The following is a 13,089-nucleotide window of genomic DNA, read 5'->3' as shown; positions in this document are numbered from 1 at the left end:
CCCGCCCGGGCCCTTTTTCAATTTTACCTCGGGATTTGGCGCCAAAGCGGCCTCAAAGCAGGTCCCGTGTCTGCGGCGGGCGGCCCCCGGCGCGGAGGGCAGGGCGCGGGGAGGCCGGGCTCCCGGCGTTAGCGGATGGCGGGAGCCCCGGGGCCGCAGGCTCGCAGGGCAGCGGGCGAGAGACGAGACGCCGAGGTGGGAGCGGGGGCGGGCCCGGGGGCACCGCTGGGGTCGCGGGGAAGGGGGGGTTTGTTATTGTTTTTGTCAGTGAAAGGTCAGAGTTCGTGACCCCGGTGCCGCCGCCGCCGCCGCCCGCGCGCTGGTAGGAGGAGGGCGAATGTTCTTCTTCCTCTTCCCTGCGCCAGCCTCGCCGCGGCCGCGGGGGGCGGGCGAGCTCGCGATTGGCTGAGCCGCACCGCACGCGCGCGCGCGCGCGTGCCCTGAACGCCGCGGCCGGCGCTGCTCCATCCGGCCCCTCGCGGCCCTCGGGCCCGGCGGCGGCGGCGGCGGGCGGTGGCAGTGAGGTCCGCGCTGTCTGCTTGGAGGGCCTCAGGCTGGGACGCGGCCGGCACAGCTGTCAGAAGACATGGAATTTAAATGGTGCTGCCGCCACTGTTCTCGGGATAAAGGGTGGGTCGATCGATGGAAAAACCTGGGGACTCCGAGCACCGTTATTCGGAAGCAAGCCCGCTCCTCCCAGGGGACTGCGAACTCCTCGAGGCTAGGCTGGGATTGTGTTCTCTCAGTGACCCTCCACCCCGGCCTCCTGCCGAGCTGAAGCCTTTGTGTTTGTTGGTTGAAGAATTGCAGTTTGTTGATTGCTGTCACACACCGGAGCGCCTGTAGGTCGGAAAGGGGTGGTTTATTAGGTAGGTATTAAATTGTTTGGGCTCTACTCAGTACAGATGGTATTTTACTTATGTTTTAAAGGTCCGAGGCTGCGCCAGTTTCTAGTATCAGGTTAAGTGTTGAAACTCTCCAAACCTTTTTATGGTCTTTTAGTGAATGTATCCAAATCGTAAGTCCATGCCTCCCCCTCGAGATTTAGAACTACTAAATAGTGATACAGAAATACATATAAAGAGACTCTCTGCAAAATTGCTTTATAAAGAAAATTGCTTCTGTTGAATCTTAGATTATAGGTTTTCCTTAGATACTTATCTTTTAAGTTATGGTTTTGACTTGCTTTGGAAGGTGCAGACTGCTATTCTAGATGCCCTGAAGTGTTTAGGCTAGACTCTCCTTAATCACCATGCTTTGTAGGCCAAAGATCCTCTGCTAATTGTTTTTTTCCCCTGCACTGTCTTTTTATTATGAATGAGTACTGACTCCAAAATGGATAGGTTAATCGTTTTCCTTAAACAGTAGCCATTTGGGGTTTTATCAGGGTGACCCAAACTTTGAGTATTTTGTCCATTATCTTACATTATTTCTATTTGACAAGAAATGCTTTAACCACCTATTTCCCCTTCTTCCTGGTTCTCACCTTACAAGGATGTAAGTAGGGACAAGAGTTAAATTTTGTAATGTCATGGTGAACTAACTACACATCCTGAAGCTGGAAGGGACCCCAGGAGATGAAAATCAAATCCTCTTATGTCAGGAAGATTTTACAGGAGACGTTGTGAGAACCAGAAAGATTGAGTGATGTGCCTAAGGTAACAGTATTTTGATGGTACATGGACTGCTTTGCAATTGTGGAATTTTTTCAAAAATTAAGTTTTTAATGTTAAATATTGCTTCTAGACATAGTATAAAAATTCACACATCAATGAGTTTTGGGGTTATTTGCAAACACTACGGTTGTACTAGATTTTGAAATAAATACTAAACAGTGTTTCTATGATTGCTTATAGTTTTCTTAATTTTCTTCATTTAATACTCAGCATCTCTGAACAAGACACTGTTATTTCCATTTTACTGAGGTGCAGAACTGAGGTTCAGATAAGTTAGGCAACCTGCCCAATGCTATAGGTGTAAGTGAAGCCAGGGCTCTGATCTAGGCCTTTTGATGTTAAGGTTTATGCTCTAAACTATGTTGTATCAGTCTACCCTGTTTATAATAGTATTCAGTAAATTCTCAGTTAAAGATTAGTTTAATATTAAAAGTAGTAGCAAGGGTTCATAATCTTAACCTGCTTGAGTGGCTTTTCTTTCTCTTAAAACAGATGCACATGTACACACAGATTGCAAATAATATCAGCAGGTAAGAAGCCTCTGCAGCTGAGGTCAGCACTGCCATAGTGCCATTTTTTTGCTGCATTGTGTTTTTGCTAGAAGTCTTTTTAGTAAGAACTCTTTAAGTGGCTTTGTGACACTTGGATTTTATAATCACAAAAAATACCCAAGTTGTATTATACTGGCTATACTTTTCTTTCTTTGTCTATTAATAAGAAGTATCCACATTTGAATTAATGGTTCTTTTAACATTGTTTTATCAGCCTTTAAAATAAAGGGTCCTTGACTGGGGGATGTACTTCAGAGCGCCCAGGCCCCCAGTGGTTCTGAAGCAGTAAGCTTTGGGTGGGGCCTGGCACCAGCACTTCTACTGAGCATCACAGAGAATTCTGCTGCACCCTATACGCCTGAACCACTGATTTAATTCCAAAAATAATTAACTGGCAAAAAAATCAGACAAAATTTTTTGTTTCACCTTTTGAAATGCAGGTTAGAAGAATTTTTCTTTTTAACTCTGACTTTGCCTGAAGACAAAGCCACAGGTAGTGATGCTGTATCTAGCAGTTCCCAGTCCTGTGTGTGCATTGGTCATCTTGGAACTTACCCAGACTGTGAGTCCTATATGGAGACGTGCCTTGATCCTCTCTGTCTCAGCCCTTGAAACATGCACAGTACCTAGTACAGAGTGGATATGGAGTAGGCATTTATTGAATGAATGTTTTTCCCAGCAGCAGTACATGGTGAACAAAATTCATATCATCGTCCCATTTTTTCAGATGGACTCAATGAAAACAAGGTTTGGTGACTTCCTTGAGCTGGGATGCAAGCCTGGGGCTTGTAGCTCTGGGCACAGTGCTCTGTGGATGAGACCCAGATGTTCCCTCTGCCCTCTGTGGTCCTCTGGGCAGGTTTCCCCCCCACACACACTTAACCAATCTATTTTGCAGTCAATCATTAATTGACTTGTCTTTGAGTTTTCTGAGAGCAGGAACTGGATCATGCAGTTTCCTTTTGTACCTATCACAGAGTAAACAGTTTTTTGCCATCCAAGGTTATTTTAAATATACATTTAAATGATAAATGTTGAGTCAAAATCAAATTTTGATTAAACAATAGTTATAGATGTGCTAAAATTTTCAAATGACTGTTACCAAGCAGAGGATTTTTTAGTAGTAAGGGTACTGCTTTTGTGATAGTATAAAAAATGGTTTTCCTTTTATTTTCATAGAATAGAAAGGCTTAATAATTACATTCATAAGTATTTATGTACATCTTTGTATCCATTTTTCTTTTATAGCTTTGCTTTATTACTGTGTATACTAATATTTTATGAAACTTCTGTCTTTTATGTAATTATGGCATGTTTATAAAATATTTAAAATTCATATAATTATTAGCCTTATTTTTTAGGAATGTGGAATCTGAACAGATGTAATTGCAGAATACCAGATTGCACATTCCTTATACTACTCACTATGCTGTTTAATCTTCACAATTATTTATATTAACTTGTTTTTACAGTTGAAGAGGCTGATAAACAGGGAGGATGACTTTTCCAAGGTCACATGGCTAGCGAGTTGTGGAACATTTATTAATAGTTATTTCTGTTTATTTCTTCTCTTCTGCTCACTTCCGTGATTCTGTCAAAGTCAAGTGCTGTCACAGTAGAAGGCTACTTAAGGAAGTCTTGACTTCTTTATAAATGACCCTTGTTCTTTCCAGAAAGGAAAGATAAAGATTGACCCTGTGGTGGGTTGGTCATACAGGAACACAGCCGCTTCCAGAATGGCTTTTACTCAGAGTCATGCCCTTTAGTTTCTGACCTGGGCTTTCCTGGGCCTTGAAAAGGTGTTATTTCTAAGTTATACTTGGCCCATTTGTCTTGGAGCATGATGGAAAATTAGATTATCTTCTCAAAAAAAATGCACCTGTGCTCAGTCCCCTGTTGTAGAATATGGGTTGCTCAGAGGGATGTCTTTTAAATGTCACCTAATTAGGTACTCTGTCTTAAGGCTTGGTAATTCTTTCCTAGCCCAGCAGCCACTTGGGTACTGCCAGCCTTTCACTTGAGAAGTCTAAAAGTTAAATAGTGGCATTTCTTGAGTTTTGTTGAGTTTCTTAAAGAAGACATTATTTCAACCCCACAGCCTTGGGGAGAGACGGCTTCTGGCCATGAAGAGTTTCTAGGTACATTGTCAGGACTGAGGTCTAAACAATTCCAAAGCCTCTTGGTTCTCCCTCAACATTTGGCCTCTCCCACATCCTTCCCTAGTGTAGGTCTTATCTCTTTCCCACTGCAATGGTTTCCTGACCTCCCTAACCAGTCTCATACTAGCTGCCTCCTCTTCCCTCCCTCCTGCTGCTTGAGTTCTGAAACGGAGCCTTTCCTCTTCTATTTATCAAGTTCTTGAATGGTTCTGCATACATTGCTTAGGGCTGAAGTGAAAACTCAAGAGTAAGGTGTGGGGGCGGTGGGAGGTGAAGTTGGGCAGGTATCTAAAGGGAGCTTGGGAAACTGACACAAACACCATTAGTATGTTACATGGTGGTAGTGACACCCGGGGAGCTCACTATCTACTTACAGAGACAGCCCCTCATCAGCACCTGGAATGTAGCCCAGAGATGACGTATCTTTGGATTTCTCAAGAGAAGCCAGAAATCAGATTTGTACATGTGAAATCTCTTAACTTTAAAATGTTGGCAATTGATAAATGGTTTTTAAACTATGCAGGCCAAGCAGCATCTCTTAAGCATGGTTCTGGACCTCAACCAGTTTGGAACCTCTGACCAGATAAAATCCAAACCCCCGAGCCAGGGCCATTCAAAGTCCTTCATAGTGGGTCTTTCCAGCCACCTTGAGATTAGAACATCATTCAGTGGTAGTCTTCCAATAAAAACAAACTCTGGAAGAATTCTGATTCCTTCTATTGAGCATACATTTTCATCTGTCATAGAAAGGGAACTTCGCAGGTAGGAAATAGTCCATGTCTAGAGGCTGAATCCAGAGAGAGTAAGTATATGTGTGTTGGGGGTGTGGACCTGTTCCTTTTCTAGTTCTTGTTACCAGAGAATAAAACTCCTGTCTCCTGCCAGTGTGGGGAAGGACAGTCACTTGTCTGCATAGGGTGGGGTTAGGAGACATGAGGGACTCGTGACTACTTACTGAGACTCGCAACTGGTCCTCCTGTCTTCAGTCCCACCTCGGGCTTCCCAGACACGCGTGCCTCCAGGGACAGGGGCACTCGTGTCTCACCGGCATCCTTCCCTGCCGTGACTTTGCTGTTAGCTTTCTGCTCTGCCAAGCCAGCTGCCAGTTATGTGGTCCAAAAATGAGTTGACAGTTTCCATATGCTCTGCCTCCGCTTGCATTCTTTGTCCTTTATATCTTTATTTACTGTCCTTTTAGTGGGATTTGGGAGGGAGCCAAGAAATGCATGTTTCCTGTTTATCACTGCATAACTAACCATCCAAACCCAGTGACTTAAAACCCAACGATCATTAGCTTGCAGTCCTAGGGGGCTCGGATAGGCGCTTCTCTCTGCCTCTCACTGCAGTCAGTGGCTGGAGCTGGAGTCATCTGAAAGGCCCCCGTGTATGTCTCGTGGTTGATGCTGGCTGGTAGCATGAACGCTGACACGTGGCCTCTCCACGTGACTTGGGCTTCCTTGTAGCATGGTGGATGCATTCCAAAAGCGAGAGTCACAAGAGAACAGAGTGGCATTTTACAGAGTCACTTCCTCTGTTTGCTACCTACTGAGCTGTCACAAAGGTCTGTCCGGGTTCAAGGGGAAGGGATGTATACTCCACTACTCACGGGAAGTGTCAAAGTCATATTGTAAGAAGAACATGCCGGGGGGAGGGGGGGGGAATCTATTGTGGTGGCCATCTTTGACAACAGATTCTAGGTCACGTGTTCAATGAGTCTAAAATGAGGACCTGAATCTTCTTTCTAAAACTTAGATCTGGGCCATCCCGGTGGCTCAGGTGGTTAGGGCTCCGTGCTCCTAACTCCGAAGGCTGCCGGTTCGATTCCCACATGGGCCAGTGGGCTCTCAACCACAAGGTTCCAGTTCAATTCCTCGAGTTCTGCAAGGGATGGTGGGCAGTGCCCCCTGCAACTAGGATTGAACATGGCACCTTAAGCTGAGCTGCCGCTAAGCTCCCAGATGGCTCAGTTGGTTGGAGTGCGTCCTCTCTACCTCAAGGTTGCTGGTTCGACTCCCGCAAGGGATGGGGGGCTGCGCCCCCTGCAACTAACAACGGCAACTGGACTTGGAGCTGAGCTGCGCCCTCCACAACTAAGACTGAAGGATAACAACTTGACTTGGAAAAAAGTCCTGGAAGTACACACTGTTCCCCAATAAAGTCCTGTTCCCCTTCCCCAATAAAATCTTTAAAAAAAAAAAAAAGATCTGTTCTTGTCACCTATTTTTTAAAGCATCTGAAGGCTCCCACTTTTTCCTGGTAACTACGGGATTAAGTGCAATAGCCCTGAATGACCTGGCCCCAAATAGCCTTTCTTGTGTCATCTGCTTTTATGACTTCTCCCTGCACTTTGGCAGTTCGGAACTACCCCATTCCCTGAACTCATTGCATGGTGTCCTACTCATTCTCACACAGCTCACTCATTATGCTCTCTGCCTCCAGGGGCTTCTCCAACCCCCTTTTTCTGTAAGGCAACTCCCTCCGTGTATGTCAAACCCCAACTCAGAAGTCACCCTCGCAGAGAGCGTTTGTATTTGACTTCTCAGGGTGTGAGCTCCTACAAGTAAATAACCATGAGTCTAGTGCTTAGTACTATGCCAAGCCTGCAGTCACGGTGTCATGCAGGGTGCCATGCGGGGTCTCTGGTCCCGCTCCCCGCATAACGCAGGACATGGTGAGGCCAAAAAGGAACACCCACGGAGCCATAGGTAGGGGAGTCATACCACTATAGTCTCGCTGGCGGCTGGTTGGAGACAGGAGGCAGGAGCCACACGATCCGCAACCCGCCATCCGCTTCTCTGCCAACCAACCTCACTTGTTAGCTGCAATCCGCCCTGCTAACTGCAATCCGCGCTTGCTAGCTCAGCCACCATCTTGCTAGCCCCCATTTCCTGCTAGCGTAGCCTCAGCAGTTAATTAGTGGCCAATGGCTCACTGGTTATAGCTGATGGCCAACTAGCCACAGCTGATAGCCATTCAATCACAGTTGATGGCCATTTACTACCCGAGTGAGCACCTTTCCACATGAGGGCGAGAGCCTGGAAACTGCAGTCCTGGCTCTGTCCCCACACATGGCTAAAATGGTCCCTGGGTGTTCCCAAGTCCTTTAGCATTTTCATAGGCTTACATGTACAACATTCAGCCACTTACTCTCCCTTATTCCAATGGAGTCGACTGAAAATTTCTAGCACCAGGAAACAAACTGATCATACTAACCTTTCTTTCCAGCTAATTAATCTTGGAAATAAATGTGTTTTCTGAAGTTTCAACCTGAAATTTGATTTCTTCATAAATGTTTTGGTTATGACTTAGGTAATCAGCATTTCTCTGTATTAGGAAAGTCAGTATCAGTCAACAGTGTATCAGGTTTCAATCAGCAGAGTCTTTCCAGAATCAATGAAAATTAACCTTTCAGCTGAGGAGGGTGGTGGTGGCAGAGCGGAGAGCACCCTTAATGTCTCGCCACATTCCAGATTTTCCATTAACCGTTTGTGAGACTCTGGACAAGAGATCTAACTCCCCGGTTTGCTCCAAGGTCACTTGAAGCTGCACCACTTACCAGGGTGGGTGAGTGTGGAAGGAAGCATGGGTGAGCATTTCTGTAAGTGGGAAAATGAGGCATTCACAAAGGCTGCTGAACCACAGAGCTCAAAACTTGACTTTGAAACCCTGAATTGAACACCTTAAATTATGTAATAGTTTATAATTATATAAATCATTACACAACTTATAATTATTAAATTATATAATAAACTTTAAATGTTTAATGCACAATGTTAAGTTTATAAATCTGAAATATGCTATTTAGCAAATGTTTTACCGTGATTTTTCTCCCAAAGAAAACTTGTCAAAAAACACAGTATGTTATATCATTTATTACAAGTTTTATCCTTTTAGTTTTCCCAAGAGGAAAATGACTTTTAAAATTTTTCACAAAGCTTTATATCATCAAGGGACATTTGGGGGGGGAACTTTTTAAAAATGATATTTAAAAGGCTGTTTTCCTCACTTCTTTTGTCAGGAGGGGATATATTTCTGATCGGATGTAGCAAGGAATGGACCCATAGGATGAGACAGTGGTATCTTGATAATTGTAAAAATAGAAGATCTTTGTTGAGTAGGGTGAAAGTTTGAGATTTAGTCAAATTGCTGTAGTGTAAACTAATGGTCATTTTTCATCTTGCCCCATAAAGTAAGATTCAGGGTCACACTGACATGTTGTAGCTGTATCTTTAAAAGAGCTGCCTAATCTATGCCTATAATAACTTGCATAATTATACATGTTAGAATAATCAACTGTCATGCTTTGGGGCATAGTCAATTACTATAGCAATCAAGAGATAATTTATTTTTTCATGTATGCTTTCTCACAGCATGGCAGCTCCATTACACATTCATGAATTTTAGTTTGGTATTGTTAGGGGTTAAGTATGTCATTGGATTTGAAGGGCCACACATTTGAAGAACTGGAGATGGCAGTTCTTTTAAATCCTGATATACTGCTCATATCTGCTACTTAAGAATTTTAAGGAACTCATGGCTTATTGCCTACAGTTTACCAGAAGACAGATTTTGGGACACAACTGTTGAGGGTATTAGATGAACTTCCCTCTGAGTCCACTTTTGGAGAGAATGTGAATTGTACTTTGAAGGTGAGATCCCAATTTTGAAGAGACGTTGAGGTTATTTAGGGCAGTTTGCACTTTAGTTGGAAATCTTTATATAAACCATAGTAGTAGTCATTGTTGAAAATACGCTATTGGAGATCCTGGCATAAAATGTGTTATTTTAAAGCTCTGTTTAATATTTGCAATTCTTAGCCCCTGGAGAATTTTATAATTTATATTGATGGTAGGGTTTTCCTATTTTTAATTGCTATAGTATCCATTTCTTGATCAAAAGAATTTGTGTAGCTTTACCTTGAATCTTACGCTTTTTTCCCCTTTGCAATATTTTTGAAGCATTCAAAAAATAAAACTGGAAATACATCATTACATTTGAATGTGACCTTAATAAAGTCTTTTGTTCTGGCTTATTATGTGTGTTACTGCAACTTTGTGCTTTATTTTCTTACCTGATACTCAAGCTAGTTGTTTAAATAAGTTTTTTGACCACAATCTAAGTACAAATACATTTTACATCAATCAGTATATCATATGTGTGTGTATATACACACGATTGAAACAAAAATGTCACAAAATAGTCCTTAAGAATGATGGATATATATTCTGCTGCTCTGTTCTCTTCAGTGGGGGGTTTGTGGGGGGGGGGCGCTGGTTGTGACCCACTCTCAGAATTTGAAAAAACAAGGCTAAAAAAGTTGTTTATAGTGCTTTCTTAATACAGATTTGATTTTGTATAAGCTGCTCTCACCTGGGAGGTGCGGCCATTGCACACTGGCTCCCTTACAACAGCATCCTTGAAAGATGATTAGAGGCCTATTGTGCTGCTTTGTCAACACAGAATGAATGTCCTTTCCTGTAAGACATCATCAAATTATCTGTACAAGGAACAGATCAAGACTATGTAGAGAACTTGTTCTGCAGAGTCTCTCCCGTGATCACCAGGACATTATAACGGTGGCCAAGAGCTCATTAAGCTTCTCCAATGAAGAGTTGTGTGGAAGGGGGTGTTTTACTGGTTGGGCACCACCTTTGTGATATTCCTGTGTCTGACTCAGGCTGGTTTCCTCCTCAAATGTTCACTGCTTTGGCCATGTATTTCTCCTTACAATGCTTGGCATTGTGTCGAATTCTAAGAAGTGTCTTGCAATCCTGTGTGGTGATACGAGCACCAGCTCTCATGCCTATGTCATTTCAGACATTCTTGGATCTCACTTTTCTTGAGCCAAGATCTGAATATACACTGCAGATACACCCTGTAATTGGCACTTCTACCAGATTCCCAGTCTGGTGACAAGCTGAGATCATTGCCCATGACTGAGCTAAGCTTTTACTCAAGGTGCAGCTGAACTACCACCTCTTCTATGAAATTCCCCAGACCCAACCCCAGATAACCAACCTGCACAGTCTGCTGGGGCACTTGTAGACACTGGGCCCTACTCCATACCTACTGAGAAGGGGATCCTGGGCAAGTGACCTAATGTTTCTAACCCCCCGTTTCCTCATCTGCAAAATGGGGATAATAATAGGACTCAGCAGGTCCTGGGGAAATTAAATGAAGTAACAGTGATAAGGTGCTTAGAGCACTTCATGCTGAGATGCTTGCCATTATTTCTTGCTAATCACAGAAAGGTCTAGGATCCCATGAGAGGTCACTATTGTTTGTCTGCTGATTCAACAACTCTGTTAGATTAGGGGCTTAAAAGATCAATAATATCAAACCAGCCTCCCAATACCACTTATAGTAACATTTAGCAAAAGTATATGATAGATGCCCAAATAGTTGGCCTGTAAGTTATTTTGTCACAGATCATCCCCCAAATCCATGGCAAGGCACAGCCCTTTCACTACACTAATCCAAACCATGCTCTTTCCAGATGTGGTCCAGAGGGCGGACACTGAGTGAATCCCCAGTAGCCATCCCACTCCCGCCACCCAACTGACTGGTCTGTGCCAGTCACAGTGGGCCCCTTTCCACTGACCAGCTCAGGAGAGGACAGGAATAAGTGTGGTGTGGAAGAAGAAACAGCTAGCCACAGGAAGTCAAGCTCTCCCTCCATGGTGGCAGCCACTGACCAGCCTCGGGAACCAGCCCAGGCATCAAGCTGACAATGGACAGCAGGTCAGAGATACCCAAAGAGCTTGGTTCTTCAGGATACTCTAACCCTGAACCTGCCCTGCTTTTGCACCTCCTCTTATCGAGCTAATTTCCTAATTGTTTAAGCCAGTGTGAAGTTGGTTTCCTTTTATTTGCTCTTGAAAACATACATCTTAGTGTGGACACATCTCTCAACTGACCATTAATGCATGGAAGCACAGAAGCTTACCTGATCCCAGAAGGTGCACATCACAGGCTGAATCAATTCACAGAATATTCCAGCATGTTGTTACTTTGACCTGTAGCAGAAAAAACCTTGGGCTCTATTCTGGCCATTCCTAGCCCAGGTGGCTTCAGTCTCCATTTAGGGCTTCAGTGTTCAGCGATGACATTTACATTGTCATCAAATGAAAAACTGGAGTAGACGAAGAAAGGACAATAATATTACCCTTCAGTGGCTGTAGCCGGGCAGCCGGGGTCCTCGGCACTGGCTTGCACGGTGCATGCGCGCAGGTCAGCCTGTGCCTCAGGCCCTCACTCCACACCTGCACACGGGACTAGGCTGGATCCAAGGGAGATGAGCGGTCAGTCTGTCAGCCTGACCAGAGCAACTCAGAGCATGTTTCTGATATGTAAAAGAATTATTAGGACCCAGGGGCTCAACCAATTTCCTTGGACACCACTGTGTTTCTAATGTGCTTTGTATTAGTAATAATTCTTCCTAATTAATAAGACCGATGTAGGCTGGAAAAACATACTCAGTCTGCAGCGAAGGTGTGGCACCAGCATAATGTTAAGTGCTGCCGGCTTTTAGTAAAACCCTGAGTTTTATCATTTTATTGATTCTGAGAAGCAGGCAGAGGGCAAACCTGCAGAGGTCTGTGTTTTCCTGATCCACGTATGAAGAGCTCACGGAGAGGCCACTGAAAACAAATGGAGGGGAGAAAAGACCCAATGATGAAAGGACTCAGCCTGCCCAAGCCAGGCCCTCTTCAGGCCTGCTTTGTCTTTCTTGACATTTTAATGGGTAAGGAAGGTTGTTTTTTTTTTTACATGTCTTCATTTTCTGTTGCCACAGAGCAGGGCCCATGACTTTATTTTCTCTTTCTATAACAATGCTGTGCCCTTCCCCACAGGTTTATGGTCTTAGTCCATTTACACAAATGGTTGGTTTGCACTTGATTCCCTGAACTCTTTGGGAAGTGGGAATGGTCTCCAGGTGACAGATGAAGGCACTGAGGCTCAGAGCTTCTGAGGTGAGTGACTTGCCCAGGGCCCAAGGTCTAATGTGAGCTACAGCGAGGCAGAGTACTGCTTCCTCCTGAGAAACAGCTTTTGCTGGAGGTGCACAGTGAAGGCGCTGCTCTGCCTGGGGAACGGGGCAAAGCAGATACTATGGGGGTCCTGGGCAGTGTTGCTACCTGGGGTAACAAAGCTGGTCATTTCTCCAGCCTCTGGGTCCACTGGGAAAGAGCACGGTTAAGCCAATTGGGCAGCTTCATCTAAGTTACTTCATCCAGGCCCCATGGACAGCTGGGTGACAGACATGTAAAATGGGCCTGACAGAGAAGGGCGGAGAAGAAACTAGAAACGTTGGTCAGTAGAAATCAGCTGACACAAGTACACAAAGAACCATGCGAAGGACAGGTAAAGATAAGGTCAGGGAAAACCAGGTAGGTCCTTGCCCAGTCACACACAAGCCATGGAAGATCTTGCTGGCCCCTGCCACTTCCTTCTACAACACCTATCCAGTGTGTTTGATCTACAACCCAGGGCTTTTTTTTGTTTGTTTGTTTGTTTGTGTTTTGGTAACTATTCACTGAGAAATAAAAGCCTTATTACCTCTTCTTTACACAATATCAGAAATAGGATGTTGTACGGTAAGAGGCCTTCAAATGACTTACACATAATCCTACCTGGAGTTCAAACACTGACAACGGGTGGTGGCAGGTGGCAGGTTGGGGAAATCCTGACTGCCTGGTGCTG

The 13,089-nt window shown here is 44.4% G+C and overlaps 1 protein-coding gene across 4 annotated transcripts in view; it reads right to left on the bottom strand.

Annotated features, from left to right (window-relative positions):
* NR2C2 (nuclear receptor subfamily 2 group C member 2) overlaps positions 1–164 on the bottom strand; it is an 87,763-nt gene extending 87,599 nt beyond the window's left edge. For 3 of the 4 annotated variants that reach the window (XR_002138647.3, XR_002138648.3, XM_019746954.3), the window contains exon 1: positions 28–164. The gene's annotated coding sequence lies outside the window, so the exon portion shown is untranslated. The remainder of the gene's footprint in view (positions 1–27) is intronic. The other variant, XM_019746967.3, reaches the window with a different exon arrangement.
* Positions 165–13,089: the final 12,925 nt, after the last annotated feature.

Source organism: Rhinolophus sinicus, chromosome 5, assembly GCF_057876585.1.
Source record: "Rhinolophus sinicus isolate RSI-liver-muscle chromosome 5, RSI-T2T, whole genome shotgun sequence".
Lineage (NCBI taxonomy): Eukaryota > Metazoa > Chordata > Mammalia > Chiroptera > Rhinolophidae > Rhinolophus > Rhinolophus sinicus.
The sequence above is the reverse complement of the archived record's forward strand: the minus strand, read 5'-3'. Positions and strand labels throughout refer to the sequence as shown.